Consider the following 17022-nt stretch of genomic DNA (forward strand, 5'->3'; position numbering starts at 1 on the left):
CTAGGCGGGAAACAGAAGTACCACGTGGCAGCTCCTGGGACCCTGCTCAGGAGCCAGTTGCACGCGCCCTGGACTTCCTCCAGTCATGTCCCAACCGTGGGGTGTCCGTGCACTGCAGACCGAACACCAGAGCAGAGCGGGTCGGGGGTCTAGCCAGCTGGACCACCATCCCAGGCCTGTCTGCCTAAGCAGACCCTTTCTCCTGGAGAAGCTCCGTCTGCTGTGACCCCGTCTGCTGCATCCGCTAACCCACTCAGAAACAGAAGCACTGCAGTTCTTCATGAACAGCAGTGCGGCCGCATAGTAGGGTGAGGGCTGCGGCTGCTGCTCCCCATCAAAAGCCCTTCAAACTCAGGTGACGTCTGACTTGGAAGGCATCGCTTTGATAGAAACTGGACTAAAACCCAGGGCTGGCACCTCCCCTCAGCCCGCACGCACCCACCCAAGGCCCTGCCTCCGGCCACAGCCCTCCCTCCACGCAGCCCCTCTCAGCCTCGGCCCTCCGCCTAGCACCTGGGAAACAGTCTGCCCTGGCAGCAGCGCCCACTGGGCCCCTGCTGCCCCCAGCGCTGTAACAGTACCGGCCCGCCCCTCCGTGGTCACGAGCTACATCCCCACCCTGAGCCCACGAGGCTGTCTGCCCACGGAGGCCCTGTCCCTGGCGCCCAAGTTCCACCAGAGGACGAGGGGCTGCCCGCCCTTCCTCTCCACGGCTCTGCGTTTTACCTCTACTACAGGCCCAGTCTCCTCGCCGCTGCCGGCGGCACAGACGCACACGTGGGGGGTGATGGAGAAGCCACGTCCGTACTCTGGCCCACGTCCAAAAGGTCACCCGTGGGCCGTTGAACCAGGATGGCTGGCAGCGGCCGGGAGCCTCGCCCTCCAGGATTCTCTCTGCGCATCGGGGCAGGAGCTCCAGGCCGGTGGCTCGGCAACACCGCACCGAGGCGTCCACGAGAGGGCGCTGCCGGCCTGCGAGTCCCCACCGCACGCGCACGCGGAAAGCACGGCCGGCGACCGGGCCGGCGTCTCTTTTTCCCGACCAGGTATCTGGATCCAGCGCTTCGTGCTTAGCTATACCAGAGCACACAACAACTAGAAGAAAGTTACCGATGGACTTCTGAGAACTACGGATACTTAGGATCTTGCACCCACCAGGGTGCAGGCAATCTGATTTGCATTTATTGAGGCACATATTATGGTTAATGTGCACTTTTGGCTTTATGGAAACTTAAAGCCACAACACGTACAAACTGGAAATACAACTATTTTATTAGACATTTTGCAAACGTGATGCTGTTTAAACCAGGTTTTACTCCAATTACTTTTCCATTTTTTGAATGGAAACTAATCCAAAATCACTCACTCCCTCTTGTTCCCTGGCTACCAGCTTCCCCAGCCCCTGTGGCCACCCACAGGTGCTGCATCTCCCCTGCGCCCCAGGCCTGCGGCCCCCGGTGGATCTGCAGAAGAGAAACCAGGGGAGGGCCAGCCCTCAGTGGCGCAGTGACTCCTCTGCGTCCTCACTCACACCGCAGCTCCCCAGCCCCCTGCTGGTGTCCCTCTCGGCCAACACTGACTGGCGGCAGAGGTGTGACTGTGCCCTGCCGCCAGCCGACCTCCACAGGGCAGGTGCCTCTCCTGTCCTAACTCCTTCCCAAGGTCAGGCCAGCACCTGCCCTCAAGGGCTCAACACATTCGTGGTATAAATCAAAGAGCGGGTCTAGGACGCAGCATTCCTGAAATGTTGCCATGGGTTCTATGCACTGGAATTCCTAGAGCCACAAACTCCAGAGCTCTGGGGCCCCCCATGGCTAAGGGTTACTGCACTGTGACTGTGGTCACCTGCACAGTCCAGATGCTTCCCTTATCCACTATGTTCATGCTTCAGCAGGACTGGCCCTGTGTGTCAGCTTGGACTAAGCCTGCCCCAGGGCTGAGGAAGAAGAGAGGAGCCCCTCTATGCAGAACATGCCAGGAGACCGAAACCTGCTCCTCGTCACCCATGGGAGCATGGAAAAGGAGCCCAGAGCCAGGGGTGGGGACGCTGGGAATCCAGAGGGCAGTCTGGGGGTACCGTGCCGCCAGCTGCCTCCCCGCAGGAAGGAGTGTGCATCTCCCACCCACAATGGGGTAGGACAGTTTTACTCCCGTCTCCGCTAGGCTCCAGCTTACCTGGGCAGCTCCAGTGTGTGGCCTGCTACCTGCAGGCAGCCGTCCCTAGTCCCTGTCATGCTTCCACCTGGCTTCCCTGGCCTGCAACCTCTAAAAGTAAGGAATCCTGGAGAGCAGGTGTGGCAGTCAGTTCTTAGGACAGCACGCAGCCAACCCCTAGGCCACCAAGGACCCCTCTGGAACGTGAGCAGGTGGCAGGGGGGTGGCGACGTTACCCAGGGCCCTCAGCTCCTGCCCACCTCTGTCCCCTGGACTGCCACCTGCACCTGCGCCTCATCTTCTAGCAGACCCATGTGCTCAACATGCCCTTCTTTTTCCAGTCTACTGGACTGTGGCATGCAGACACCAGGCTCGTCACCCCAGGCAGGCTCTCTGGTCTCTATCTACATCCCTAGACTTCACAGTGCTCCTGGCTTCACATTAGCTTTGGTCTCTTACAGTTTTTCTGCCCCATTAGAAGCCACTTTTTCTGGACCATTTGCGTTGGCCTTCTCCCCTGAAGTCACGGAGTTCATGTCAACTGCCTGCCAGCCGTCCTCTTTGCCCATTAGGGTGTATGCACCCTCAGGACCCATCATACTATGGGGTCTCTCATGAGCCCAGAGACGAGCGAGGCACAGACAAGCATCCCCACCCTCTGGCCTTGGGTGCAGGGCGGCCAAGTCACTCTGGGTCTGCAAGTTGTGTCCAGTGCACAGCCTTCCTGAGGCCTATCAGTGCCAGCAGAGCCAGCCGCCAGGACAAGCCCCCACAGCAAGCTCAGCCCTTAGAGCGCAGGGCAGCAGACATTTCTGCACAGGCCTGGTGGCAAGTATTTCAGTCTCTGTGGCCACATGCAGTGTCTGTAGCATTCTTGATTTTTGCTTGTTTGCTTTACAACTCCTTAAAAATGCAAACACCACTCTTAGCTCCCAACCTCGCCTGAGGGTCCACCTGGCCAACTATAGTGGACATCTGGTCTCTGCCCAGGCTTCAGGGGTGCACGGCTGCCATCCCCTGGGCCACCACCCTGGGCTCTGGGCTGAGCTCTCTGGCATCCTCCACCTTCACTGGGGCGGGCCTCGCAGCAAGGATGATGACTCACTCGTGCCCTCACCTCCCACCACAGGTGATGGGGTCTGGCTTCTAGGAGGCTCTCAAGGTTTGCCGAATGAATGTGCACCTTTCACAGGCTTACTGGATGTTCAGATTTCATCTTTTGTGAAAATTATGTGTGAGGCTTTTGACCGTAATTCCACAGCACTGCCCTGTCCTTCCTGATGTAGGTGGGAATCTTCAAGTATTATGGACTCCAGAAACTAAGCCAGGCCTCTTTCTCTCAGGTACCACCCATCAGGTTCAGGTGTAGCAAATTCTTTTCCCAGTGTATGTGGGGCTGGCATCCCACCTGCCGGTGTCCACACCTCTGTAATCCCCTGCCCTTGCAGGCAGGTGGAACTGTGAACATGATGGGCACAGTGCCACAGAAGGCCAGGGGGAGGGAGCTTGCCGACAGAAATCGAGATCCCTCATGAGCTGGGCCTGCCCTGGTCAGTGAGCCCTCAGAGCGTGGGAGAAGTCAGAGCAAAGAGGGGCAGGGGGTCAGGGGGGCCTCAACTGTAAACACTTCCAGGGGCTCACATTTCTGAGCACAGTGGACACCCCTGAACATTGCTGACTCTCCCGGGGATGGACCAGGATCACTGGGTGGGGAGCCTGGAAGCTCAGGACCACAAGGGTGGCCTGGCAGGCATCAGGCTGGGCTGGCTCCTGGTGGCTCTGTCAGGAGGCTAATGGTTTTATTCCTCAGGAGGGCTTGAGGATGCCCGCCTCCATCTGTGTGCATCTCTAGCCCTCAATTTAGCTGATGGTGCCTTTTAAAGCTGTCATGAAACACCATCCAACGGCATCTACTCTCACTAAGCCTTCCCACTCCAGGAGCAAATACTTGCACTGAGCCACTTTCCTGCCCCTGACAACATGCTTTACTGCGCAGGTTCAGTACAAGCCTGCCCTCTACCCCCTGGATGGAGCTGGACAGATGGTTGTGCAAACAAGCCTACACATGGAGTGTCACCTTGAAAAACAGTCTCACTCCCCACGGGTCCTCCGGGAAGCAGGAGTAGGGCCACCTGTCCTGTTCCTCCCAGGGTAGGACGGGAACTTTGATGGGCCATCAGTGTGAGCAGACGGAAGGCCTCAATACAGAACATACCCCGTGGGACACACTGCTCCTCTGACTTCCAGATCCTGAACACAGGAGCAAATGAGAGTGGCACTGAGCTCTGGAACGACAGAGGCTGCTGGAAAGGCACCCCGCTCCCCCAAAGCCTCAGATGGAACAAAAGGCATTCTCTGCCCTGGGAGCTGCTCTGATAGGTGACCTTTCATTTGAGCTCACACCTCTTGTCGGACTGATGCTGCTGAGTCAGGCCGAAACTCACAAAGACAGTCCTGGTGACAATGACTAATGACAGAGAAGCACACTGAGGTCACTCTTCATTCTTAGATAAATTCAGTAACCTTCAGGAATGCACGTGAACTAACATGTCATCTTTGCTCAAGAGGTTACATTAGCCAGTACATCATTTTATGGGAAAAACATGCCAAGTTTCTGCTACAATACATAAGGATTCAGACTTCACTCCAGAGCCCTAACTCGTATGGCAGTAAATTGGGGTCCCTGCCACCAATGAGTAAGGCCTGCATGTGCAGCACCCTCTCCAGGACCCCCTGCTGTTCCGTCCAGGGCTGGAGTCGCATTACAGGACACGTTCTGACAGCCCCTCTAGAGTGCTGCCTGCTGGAGACGCTATGCTGGGGCCTGCTGCCCCGGTCCTCTCAACCCGGCTCTGGGGGAGGGGCCACAGGGTCAGCCTCAGGGGCCACACCAGAGAGGGTCTGACCGTCCCAGTGCTGGGTGGTCCCAGTGCTCTGTGGGTAGAGGGCACTGCATGGAATAAGCATGCCCATCCCAAAAGCAAAAAACTAACATTCGGGGAAACAGTGGCTCGCGGTCAACCAAGCCCAGAACCCAGCTTTGTTTTATGCATCAACACTGTTTCCCCATACTTTCCACATACTCCACTGCCCAGACTGCAGCTGCGTTGTGTACCCCGCTTCTCTCAGAATGAGTCCATGAGCCGCAGGGCATTTAGGAACAAGGCCACTCAGCTCCGCCTGCACGCACAGAGCACACCGTAGCAGCCCACTGGCAGGAGCGGGGCCTGAGTGCCCACAGAGACAGGACGGACTTCACCGCGCACCCTTACCTCCCCTCAGCACCCTTGGGCAGTACACTGCTCTTTAAAATTGTATGATTGCAATTATGTAAGTATCTTCCATGAATTTCATTTCAGAATAAAAAGGGGGAGTCAATAAACATCTGTTATAAAGGAACATCTGGGCGTGATGGCAAAGAGAAACAAACAGAAAGTCTTCAAGTTTAAGTGAGAGTCGGGTATCTCTGGGTCCCTCTCATAATGCGAGCAGTTGGGTAAACACCAGGAATCTGACAATCTAAGCCCCGAAATGCCGCCACAGGAGGTGTTCTCATGTGTCAGGACACAAGAAACAAAAACAAGGCAGGAGCATAGACTGTGGCGAAGCCCAGCACAGCCCCCCAACAGCCTCTGCCAGCAACGGAGGCCAATGGGGCGGCTTCAGAGAACACAGGCTGAGTCTTAACCAAGAACTTCCACATTTGCCTTTTCTTTTTCAAGCCACCCAGAAGGAAAAGGGTGATACCTCAGACTGTGTGTTGCCAGAATCAGCTCTCACGTTAGGAAAGAAAATACAGAACTTCTGCTCTGCAGCTGACATCTGTCCACACGGAATCGGCAGGACACACAGCATGTAATGTAGTATCTTAGCATTTACAACCTTCTAATCTTGCTTCTCAGCATATGCCTTAGCTATTTCCTTCTGGCCTGATTATTTTTTCTGTGCTTCAAGCACAGTTTATTTGCACAAAACATTATAAATAATTCATTTCTCCAGTGCATGCTCACTGAGATAAAAATACTTGCTATCTCACGCATGCAACACAGAGCATGAGCTTGCTCTGCGCCCGTGGAATGCCTCACGTACCTGTCGGCTGCCGGACGCTCAGCGTCTCCTTCAGACTCGCTCCAGCTCTGGGACTCTCCTCATCTCACCATGAGCTTTGCGACAGAGAAACTGATTTCCTACTGCCAGTGGAGCCAAAAGAAGTCAGCTGTCCCACTGCACAAGTGGCCGTGAGGTGCCCTTGGTTCCCTCCTTCCCACATGCCCATGGCCCAGATGCCCTAAAGGAAAACAGCAGGGGCTGAGGAGCTGGCAAAGCCCCTTTTAAAGGTCTCCCCTGGGACCAGTCACCGCATATTCCTGCCCTTCACAGACAGACTGTCAAGGGGGGGCCTTTCCAGGCATGAACTCAAAGCCAGCCATCGGATGTGGGCGCATCTCCACTCCTTAGAGATGGTGGCCTCTCCTGGGCTCTGCCCTGGCTCCCTCTGCCCCACCCACATCCAGAGGGTGCCCAGTCGGTGTCTAGGGAACCAGTGAATGAGCGTGCCATGCCCTGAGGCTCCAGAAGCTCCCCAGCAGCCACTTGTGACAGTGAGAAACCCTCCTTGAAAGTTTGAAACTCACCTGTCTTGAATGAGTCATTCCAAAGCCATAAATTAACCTTAGATCATACTAACTTTACTAGGATTTTAATATTTGTCTCAACTTCTCTCAAAAGCAGAGGCTGAGTCATGTAATAGTCACCAAAAAATAAGTACTATGGAAATTTTATTTTAATCACCTCTAAGAAAATAGTTTATGGTAAAAGGCTTTACAGCTTAGCACCTGGCAAGAGGCATGGCCTTAAATGAAGACCTGATGCCAGATGCGGCACTGGGCTGCGAGCCGCTGGAGGCAGCACAGCACCTGCCAGAGAGCTGCCTGGAGGAAGAGATCTGAGGCCGGCCAGGGTGTACAGGGCCTGACATGGCCCCTGCTGGGGGGCTGCTCACCGGGACACACATTAAAAGGTAAGCCAAAGGCTTCATTAATCAGTTTACACCAGCAGAAGTCATTTTTATCAATCGTCAGCAGATCTGTATAGGTTTCCACTCTTACCCTGAAATCTGCCCGATGACAAGGCAGGGCGGGGATGGCCGCAGGTGCTCGGCCAGCAGCCTTGATCCCTCTCTTGTGCTCCAGGCCCAAAGGACTTCACTCTGTGTAATAAAAAGGTTCAATCACTATCCATTAATTTAACTCAACATTAAAAGCTTTTTCACCATTTCAGATGTGAACTCCATTAATAGACACTCTTAATTAAAAGGCTTCTTCCTAAATACAAGTTTAAACAAGTTTTTTCAAAGTTATGGTTTTTTTTAAGTACAGTGTGAACCACCAATCATGCCTTCATCCTGCCTGCCACCACGAGCAGATGCACATACTGCCCCCACAACCAGGACTCCGCTCCCTGACATTCTAGCACAAGCAAGCACCCTCACGTGCTGAGGAACGGGGCTCCGGCAAAATCCTGTGCATACCTGTGTTCTGTGAAGTGAAACACCACATGTACATGTGTGAGCACAGACATGGAGACGCACAGGCCCAGGCACCTTCCCTGAGGCTTTCTGCCCGGGGTTAGAAGCTACAGGCCACCGTGCCTCGGGATGCAGAAGTCTGTTACGCAACATCTCCATGTCATTTCTTGTCTGTTTAAAAATGCTTTCAACTCACGAATCACTGAAGAGACAACAGCCAGGGATGGTGTAAGAGCCTCTCAGGATGATGGAGGGTCACAACACCTGTTGTGGGGGGCATCTCGCAATGCGCAGCTTTCTCTCGGCTGGGAAGCTTAGGTTGCCCTGTAACTGTGTGAACATGTCTCCTGGGACAGATGTAAGCACAGTCCCCTGCATGCTATGTCACCACCGCCAGGTCTGCTGGCCTGGAGCTCCAGGTCACACAGCTGTCCTGTCCGCACAGCACCCAGATGTGCACGCTGTCGCCGACCCCATCATCCACCGTGGTCCCTGCTCTGCGGCCCAGAGGGGAGGGCAAAGGCAAGGGTCCACTGTGGCCTCCCACCGTGCATGACCTCCTAGCTCATGATCCATGATCCTGCAGAACAGCTCCTCCCTGTCAGTAGGGTGTGGGTGAGTCACAGCAGCCCCCTTAACGAGGAACAGGACACCGGCCCTCCTGCAGCCCAAGGAAGATGAGGAAGGACTGTGTGAACCTCGAAGAGGTTCCAGAAGCTTTACAAGTGCCCACCCTGGGGCCTGCCGGCTCTGAAGTGGAGGTGCAAGTCCTACCTCCCTGCGTGCCTGCAGGGGAAACATGCCAGCACATCCAGCGTGGCCACCCTTGGGGAGCTGGGTTCTGTACACTGCGAAGTTGACAACACTTCCTTGGGGAACTGGGAGCACAGACATCAAGAAGGGGAGCCCTGGGTTCCACCCCAGCTCTGCAGCTTTGCAGCTGAGGGCCTGGAGGGAGTGTCTCGGCCTCTCCAGCCCTGGTATATGGAGCGAAGAACCAGCACCGTGCAGGGCACCGCAGGGCTTATGTGGAGGAGCAAGAGCACACAGTGAGAGTGCAGACAGTGGGCAGACAAGAGGCTCCTGCCACAGAGGAAGAACAGAGGGAGCCTGACAGCACGTAAAACCAACAACATATCAAAGGGTTGAGTGGCACAATGAACAAACTATACATGAGATGCCATACACAAGACTCCCTTCCTATGGGCATGCACATGTCCTCAGGCACACAGGAAACATTTCCCACATCCTGAAACCACACCCCAGCCCCTAAGGCAGAACTCAGGATGTTCCCGGGGACAGAGATCAGGGCTCATGCTGCACCACAAGACTGTGAACCCAGAAATTAGGAACCCAAGCAGAACGAGAAAAGCCCCATACATTCAGAAGTTTAGCAGTATTCTAAACAATCCCCAGATTAAGGTAAAATATCACAGTAGAAAACAAAACATTCAGAACTTAAAAACAGAAAAGATCACAAATCAAATTGTGTGGCATGTGGAAAAAATGGTCCCAGCAGCAAATGGAGAAAAACACAAATGAGTGCCCATCTCAAAGTCTATGAGAGGAAAATAAGACTAAGACAAGGGAGGAAGGCAATAATGAGAAATTAAACCTGTACTGATCACACATAATAGAAGGCACACAATGATACGTGTTGGTTCTGTGAAGAGAAAACACAGGGACGAATCTCCGGCTCATCAGAACACACTAAGAACAGAAGAGTAAAGGCCCAAATGAACCAGCCTCAGAACTGAGAAAGGACAGGGACTGGGGGCCACCACTGTGTGACTCAAGCCCTGGAAGTTAGTGACCCTTTTGAGCCCCCGTGAGCCATGGCAAGTCCCATGCCTGCAGAGGCAGGCCCCATACCCAGAGTGGAAGGCCTTATACCCAGTGTGGCAGGCCCTGTGCCCAGCATGCAAGCCCTGTACCCAGCGTGGGGGGCCCCATGCCCACCATGACAAGCTGGCTAGAAGTTGAGATGGGCCTTTGGGCTCTTGACTCAGGAGGTTCTCTCTGGGGGTAGCCAGCTGGGTCAGACATTGGAGACCCTGAGACTGTGGTGCCGTGTGGAGGCCCTAGAGGCCACATGGAAAGAAAGATGTCAGGCCAACCTCAGGCAGATGCTAAGTCACTCAAGAGGCCTCCTCAAAGGGACAGGACGTTGACGAAGACCAAGGAACCAGCTGACACCCAGAACTGATACCCCAGACACAGGGCTGCCTCCAGCCATTTGGGCGACCCCAACTGAAGTCCCAGTCACCACACAGCATGCACCATGCCCCGCCCCCCACCCCCCACCCAAATCCCAGACCCACAAGTCATGGGCATAATGGAACAGTGTTGCTCTGGTCACTAAGTCTAGCAAGAAACTTAGGTCGGCAGCAAGAGATCCGAAGGAGAATCATCACTTCAAACCCTGACCACACTAAATATCTCAGAGGGCATAAGGAACTTTACTCTACACATCTTGTAAACTCAGGAAAATGAGCAAACTCCAAGAAAATACAACTTCTCAAAATCAACTCAGGAAGAAAGAGAAACTCAGACTAAACCATAAAGAATTAGAAACAGGAAAGCAAAAATCATTGTACAAAGAACACTCCAGGCCTGGATGGCCTCTCCAGAAAGCTCTACCTGATGTTCAACAAGAACATTCTGGAGGAGGGGGCTCAAGATGGCGGTAGGCGTAGGGCGGGGAATCTCCTCCCAAAACCATATAGATTTTTGAAAATACAACAAATACAACTACACCTAAAAGAGAGAGTATCCCAGCACACTCAGCCCAGTAGCCTGGGAATCTTGAGGAACTTCAGGCCCCCTAGCCCCCTTGTTGGTAAAGCAGACCTGAAGCCCCTCACAGTGATAAGCAGCCTGCCATTAATCCCCTCGGCCAGCGCTGCAAGCAAACCAGCTGACCCGCCACAGCTGCAGAGCAGCCACAGAACAGTTCCACCCACAGAAACCACCCAGAGTCTCCTCCCAGTGCGCAGCTAACCGGCACAGGCAGGGGAAGCCAGAGCAAGGTCCGGAGGCATGAAGGGGTGCTGTTCTCACAGGAGAACACACCCGACGCGGCTACAACCCCCTGCAGGGCTCTAGGCTAGCCCAAGGGCCGCCCCACCCACGGCAGCTCAGGAGATTATCCCAGAGACTGCTCCAGGTGTGCGGGTAGATGGCACAGGCAGCGGAGAAGGATAAGGCGACCAAGAAGCAGGAAGGAACTTTGTTCTCACAGCTCACACACGCTCCACCTGCCTGCGCACATGATAAGGCAGAAGAATCTGGTCCAGTCAAAAATCACTCAGACAACCCGAGAGAGAGGGTATGGTGAGATAGATATAACCAATCTTCCTGAAAAACAATTCAAAATAAAGGTCATAACCATGCTGATGGACCTGCAGAGAAATATGCAAGAGCTAAGGGATGAAGTTCTGAGGGGGATTACAGAAATGAAACAATCGACAGAAGGTCTTAAGAGCAGACTGGACAAGGTGCAAGAGACTGTTAATGGAATAGAGATAAGAGAACAGGAATACAGAGAAGCTGAGGCAGAGAGAGATAAAAGGATCTCTAGGAATGAACGAATATTAAGAGAACTGTGTGACCAATCCAAACAGAACAATATCCGCATTATAGGGGTACCAGAAGAAGAAGAGAGAGAAAGGGACAGAAAGTGTCTTTGAAGAAATAATTGCTGAAAATTTCCCCAAGCTGGGGAAGGAAACAGTCTCTCAGACCACAGAAGTCCACAGATCTCCCAACACAAGGGACCCAAGGAGGACAACACCAAGACACATAATAATTAAAATGGCAAAGATCAAAGACAAGGACAGAGTATTAATGGCAGCCAGAGAGAGAAAAAGATCACCTACAAAGGAAAACCCATCAGGCTATCATCAGACTTCTCAACAAAAATCTTACAGGCCAGAAGAGAATGGCATGATATATTTAATGCAATGAAACAGAAGGGCCTTGAACCAAGAATACTGTATCCAGCACGATTATCGTTTAACTATGAAGGAGGGATTAAACAATTCCCCGACAAGCAAAAGTTGAGGGAATTTGCCTCCCACAAACCACCTTTACAGGGTATTTTAGAGGGACTGCTCCAGATGGAAGCACTCCTAAGGCTAAATAGATGTCACCAGAGAAAATAAAATCACACCAAAGAAAGCGGACCAAACAAATAATAACTAAAGGCAAAAAATAAAATCAACTATCCACAAAAGCAGTCAAAGGAAACACAAAAGAGTACAGAATAAAAGACCTAACATATAAAGAATAGAGGAGGAAGAATAAGAAGGGGGAGAAATAAAGAATCATCAGTCTGTGTTTATAATAGCTTAATAAGAGAGTTAAGTTAGACTGTTAGATAGTAAAGAAGCTACCCTTGAACTTTTGGTAACCATGAATCCAAAGCTTGCAACAGCAATAGGTACATATCTATCGATAATCACCCTAAAGGTAAATGGACTGAGTGCACCAGTCAAAAGACAGAGTAACAGAATGGATAAAAAAGCAAGACCCATCTATATACTGCTTACAAGAAACTCACCTCAAACCCAAAGACATACACAGACTAAAAGTGAAGGGATGGAAAAAGATATTTCATGCAAACAACAGGGAGAAAAAAGCAGGTGTTCCAGTACTCGGATCAGACAAAATCGACTTCAAAATAAAGAAAGTAACAAGAAATACAGAAGGACATTACATAATGATAAAGAGGGCAGTTCAAGAAGAGAATATAACCATTATAAATATCTATGCACCCAACACAGGAGCACTAACATATGTGAAACAAATACTAACAGAATTAAAGTAGGAAATAGAATGCAATGTCATTTTAGGAGACTTCAACACACCACTCACTCCAAAGGACAGATCAACCAGACAAAAAATAAGTAAGGACACAGAGGCACTGAACAACACACTGAAACAGATGGACCTAACAGACATCTACAGAACTCTACACCCAAAAGCAGCAGAATACACATTCTTCTCAAGTGCACATGGAACATTTTCCAGAGTAGACCACATACTAGGCCACAAAAAGAACCTCAGTAAATTCAAAAAGATTGAAATTTTGCCAACCAACTTCTCAGATCACAAAGGTATGAAACTAGAAATAAATTGTACAAGGAAAATAAAATGGCTCAAAAACACACAGAGGCTTAACAACATGCTTCTAAAGAATCAATGGATTAATGACCAAATTAAAACAGAGATCAAGGAATACATGGAGACAAATGACAACAACAGCACAAAGCCCCAAATTCTGTGTGACACAGTGAAGGCAGTTCTAAGAGGAAAGTATATAGCAATCCAGGCCTATTTAAAGAAGGAAGAACAATCCCAAATGAATAGTCTACAGTCACAATTATTGAAACTGGAAAAAGAAGAATAAGTGAGGCCCAAAGTCAGCAAAAGGAGGGACATAATAGAGATCAGAGAAGAAATAAATAAAATTGAGAAGAATAAAACAACAGAAAAAAAAATCAATGAAACCAAGAGCTGGTTCTTTGGGAAAATTAACAAAATAGATAAGCCCCTAGCCAGACTTATTAAGAGAAAAAGAGAATCTACACACATCAAAGGAAAAATCACAATGGACCCCACAGAAATACAAAGAATTATGAGAGAATACTATGAGAATCTATATGCTAACAAGCTGGATAACCTAGAAGAAATGGACAAATTCCTGGAAAAATACAACCTTCCAAGACTCACTAAGGAAGAAACAGAAAATCTAAACAGACCAATTACCAGCAACAAAATTGAATCGATAATCAAAAAACTACCCAAGAACAAAACCCCAGGGTGAGAAGAATTCACCGCTGAATTTTATCAGACATATAGAGAAGACATAATACCCATTCTCCTTAAAGTTTTCCAAAAAATAAGAAGAGGAGGGAATACTTCCAAACTTGTTTTATGAAGCCAGCATCACTCTAATACCAAAACCAGGCAAAGACAACACACAAAAAGAAAATTACAGACCAATATCCCTGATGAACATAGATGCAAAAATATTCAACAAAATATTAGCAAACCTGTTGGGAGCAAACCTGTGGGCCTTTAGGCAGACTCAGTCACAAAAGCCTTAAGACAACAGCAACGTTTGAGTAAAGTCTTTCCTGTAAAGTCAGCAACAATGAATCCATCCACGCGTTAGAAACAAGTTTTCCCCTATTACCAAGAAACGCATTTAGTGAACTCCTAGGTTAGAGCTAGTGGTTAGGTTACCTCGCAACATGTGCTTTTCTAGGTTAGAGCTAGTGGTTAGGCTACCTCGCAACATGTGCTTTTTCTGTCCTTTGTTAATCAAGAAACACCCTCTGCCCCAGGGGAAAGCCCCTCCCTTAAAACCTCCCTCCCAAGGGCCCCCACCCCCAAAATGGCGAACTCCCCGCTTCTCTTCCGGGTCCTCCGTTCCCGCCGGCGCCAACCAAGACCCAATCACCCCTCTACACCTCCCCGCCGGCGCCACCTAAGGTCCAATTATCTCCTGACCCACTCCTTACTTGCTAACCTGTATAAATTGAGCCTGCAAACAATAAACTGTGCCAGCTTGATCAGACATCCTGTCTTGCTGGTTGTTCTTTGTGTCCCATGCCTCTCTCTCTTTTTTTTTTTCAATTCTCTCCTCCAGGTCGTTGACCCCAGTTGATAGTCCTGCAGGTCGGGACACAAACCAAATTCAAAAATACATCAAGAGGATCATACACATGATCAAGTGGGATTCATCTCAGGGATGCAAGAATGGTACAACATTCGAAAATTCATCAACATCATCCATCACATCAACAAAAAGAAGGACAAACCATATGATCATCTCCATACATGCTGAAAAAGCATTCAACAAAATTCAAAATCCATTCATCATAAAAACTCTCAACAAAATGGACATAGAGGGCAAGTACCTCAACATAATAAAGGCCATATATGATAAACCCACAGCCAACATCATACTGAACAGTGAGAAGCTGAAAGCTTTTCCTCTGAGATCAGGAACAAGACAGGGATGCCCACTCTCCCCACTGTTATTCAACATAGTACTGGAGGTCTTAGCCATGGCAATCAGAAAAAACAAAGAAATAGAAGGAATCCAGATTGGTAAAGAAGAAGTCAAACTGTCACTATCTGCAGATGACATGATATTGTACATAAAAAACCCTAAAGACTCCACTCCAAAACTACTAGAACTAATATCTGAATTCAGCAAAGTTGCAGGATACAAAATCAACACACAGAAATCTGTTGCTTTCTTATACACTAACAATGAGCGAGCAGAAAGAGAAATCAGGAAAACAATTCCATTCAAAATTGCATTAAAAAAAAAACCTAGGAATAAACCTAACCAAGGAAGTGAAAGACCTATACCCTGAAAACCTACAAGACACTCTTAAGAGAAATTAAAGAGGACACTAACAAATGGAAACTCATCCCATGCTCATGGATAGGAAGAATTAATATTGTCAAAATGGCCATCCTGCCCAAAGCAATATACAGATTCAATGCAATCCCTATCATAATACCAACAACATTCTTCAACAAACTGGAACAAATAGTTCTAAAATTTATACAGAACCATAAAAGACCCCGAATAGCTAAAGCAATCCTGAGAAGGAAGAATAAAGTGGGGGGGATCTCACTCCCCAACTTCAAGCTCTACTACAAAGCCATAGTAATCAAGACAATTTGGTACTGGCACAAGAACAGATGCACAGACCAGTGGAACAGGATAGAGAGTCCAGATATTAACCTAAACATACATGGTCAATTAATATATCAGAAAGGAGCCATGGATAAACAATGGGGAAATAATAGCCTCTTCAACAACTGGTGTTGGCAAAACTGGACAGCTACATGTAAGAGAATGAAACTGGATCACTGTCTAACCCCATACACAAAAGTAAATTCAAAATGGACCAAAGACCTGAATCTAAGTCATGAAACCATAAAACTTTTAGAAATAGGCAAAAACAGGCAAAAATATCTTGGACATAAATATGAGGAACTTCTTCATGAACATATCTCTCTGGGCAAGGGAAACAAAAGCAAAAATGAACAAGTGGGACTATATCAAGCTGAAAAGCTTCTGTACAGTAAAGGACACCATCAATAGAACAAAAAGACATCCTACAGTATGGGAGAATATATTCATAAATGACAGATACGATAAAGGGTTGACATCCAAAACATATAAAGAACTCACGCATCTCAACAAACAAAAAGCAAATAATCCAATTAAAAAATGGGCAGAAGAGCCTAACTGGTTTTTTTTGGTTTCATTGGATATGGCTGGTAATTGTAGGTCTACTTTGGTTATGTAGCTGTATTCCTATTATGTTAATGTGTGCACGCAATTTAATTAGTAGTTTAAAACCTATACATGCTTATGTTACACTATAAAAAGATAAGTCAAAGAAATAATCAATCTTCCCATGTTTTCTTCCGTCTGCTACTTCTATAGCTTTTCTTCTTCCTTCCTAATTACAACCCTTAAGTAGAATTCGTGCCTCATATCGAAATTACTGAGTATCATAATTCTTCCAAGTGGTAAAGATACCTCAAGACAAATCAGGGCATAGAAACCACAGGGCATAAATCTGCAAAGAAGTAAAAAGCTAACCTTTTCAAACAATATTGCTTCTCTCTTACTTACCAACTTTACATTTCCCTGTATGGCCCCGGAAGATGACTGGTTAGCCAGAGATGGGTAAGATTCCTCAAGGGAGGAACAACCTAAGACAGGCACAGTCGCAGGGGGGCCATCAGGTGAGAAATTGGGGATCAACAGAGGTGAGGCTTAGAACCTCACCCCCCTGTTTTGAGAGAAATCTTCTGCATCCGTGGATGTTTTGTTGCCCTTGTCTAGCTTGGATTAATACTTAGTCTAGAGGCACACACCTGATCATTTACATTTCCCTTCTTACAGCACTAAACTATGTTTTCTACCTTTATCTTGCATCTACCTACCACTTCATCATTTTATTAAAAATAAAAATAATAATAATAATAATAATAAGGGAGAAATGTGGGATTCACATAAGTATAAAAATCAAATGAATATTCACATTTGACCTGACTGTTTATCGTTCATAATGCGTGATCAAAACCAAAAGTTTCTGTGATGACTGCCCTTGCACTGTTCACCATGTAAGAACTTATTCACCATGTAAGAACTTGTTCGTTATGCTTCAGAAGATTGGAGACTGTTGAGAATTAGGCTTGGGGTTGATTAATGATTGTGCATTGAGTCCCCTATACAGAATTTTATTGTTGTTAACAACCATTTGATCAATAAATATGAGATGCCCTCTCAAAAATAAATA

General features: G+C 48.7%; 1 protein-coding gene across 4 annotated transcripts in view; it reads right to left on the reverse strand.

Annotated features, from left to right (window-relative positions):
- Positions 1–17022, reverse strand: part of ADARB1 (adenosine deaminase RNA specific B1) — a 144256-nt gene that overhangs the window by 76083 nt on the left and 51151 nt on the right. The window contains exons 1-2 of one of the 4 annotated variants that reach the window (XM_073231235.1): positions 14217–14339; positions 7263–7363 (exon numbers count right to left, since the gene is read on the reverse strand). The exons of 1 other annotated variant lie outside the window; for it this stretch is intronic. The gene's annotated coding sequence lies outside the window, so the exon portion shown is untranslated. Of the gene's footprint in view, positions 1–7262; positions 7364–14216; positions 14340–17022 lie in introns of those variants that run through there. 2 more of the 4 variants (XM_073231236.1, XM_073231234.1) reach the window with 2 other exon arrangements.

The sequence above is a fragment of the Manis javanica genome, chromosome 3 (assembly GCF_040802235.1).
Source record: "Manis javanica isolate MJ-LG chromosome 3, MJ_LKY, whole genome shotgun sequence".
NCBI classification, from domain to species: domain Eukaryota; kingdom Metazoa; phylum Chordata; class Mammalia; order Pholidota; family Manidae; genus Manis; species Manis javanica.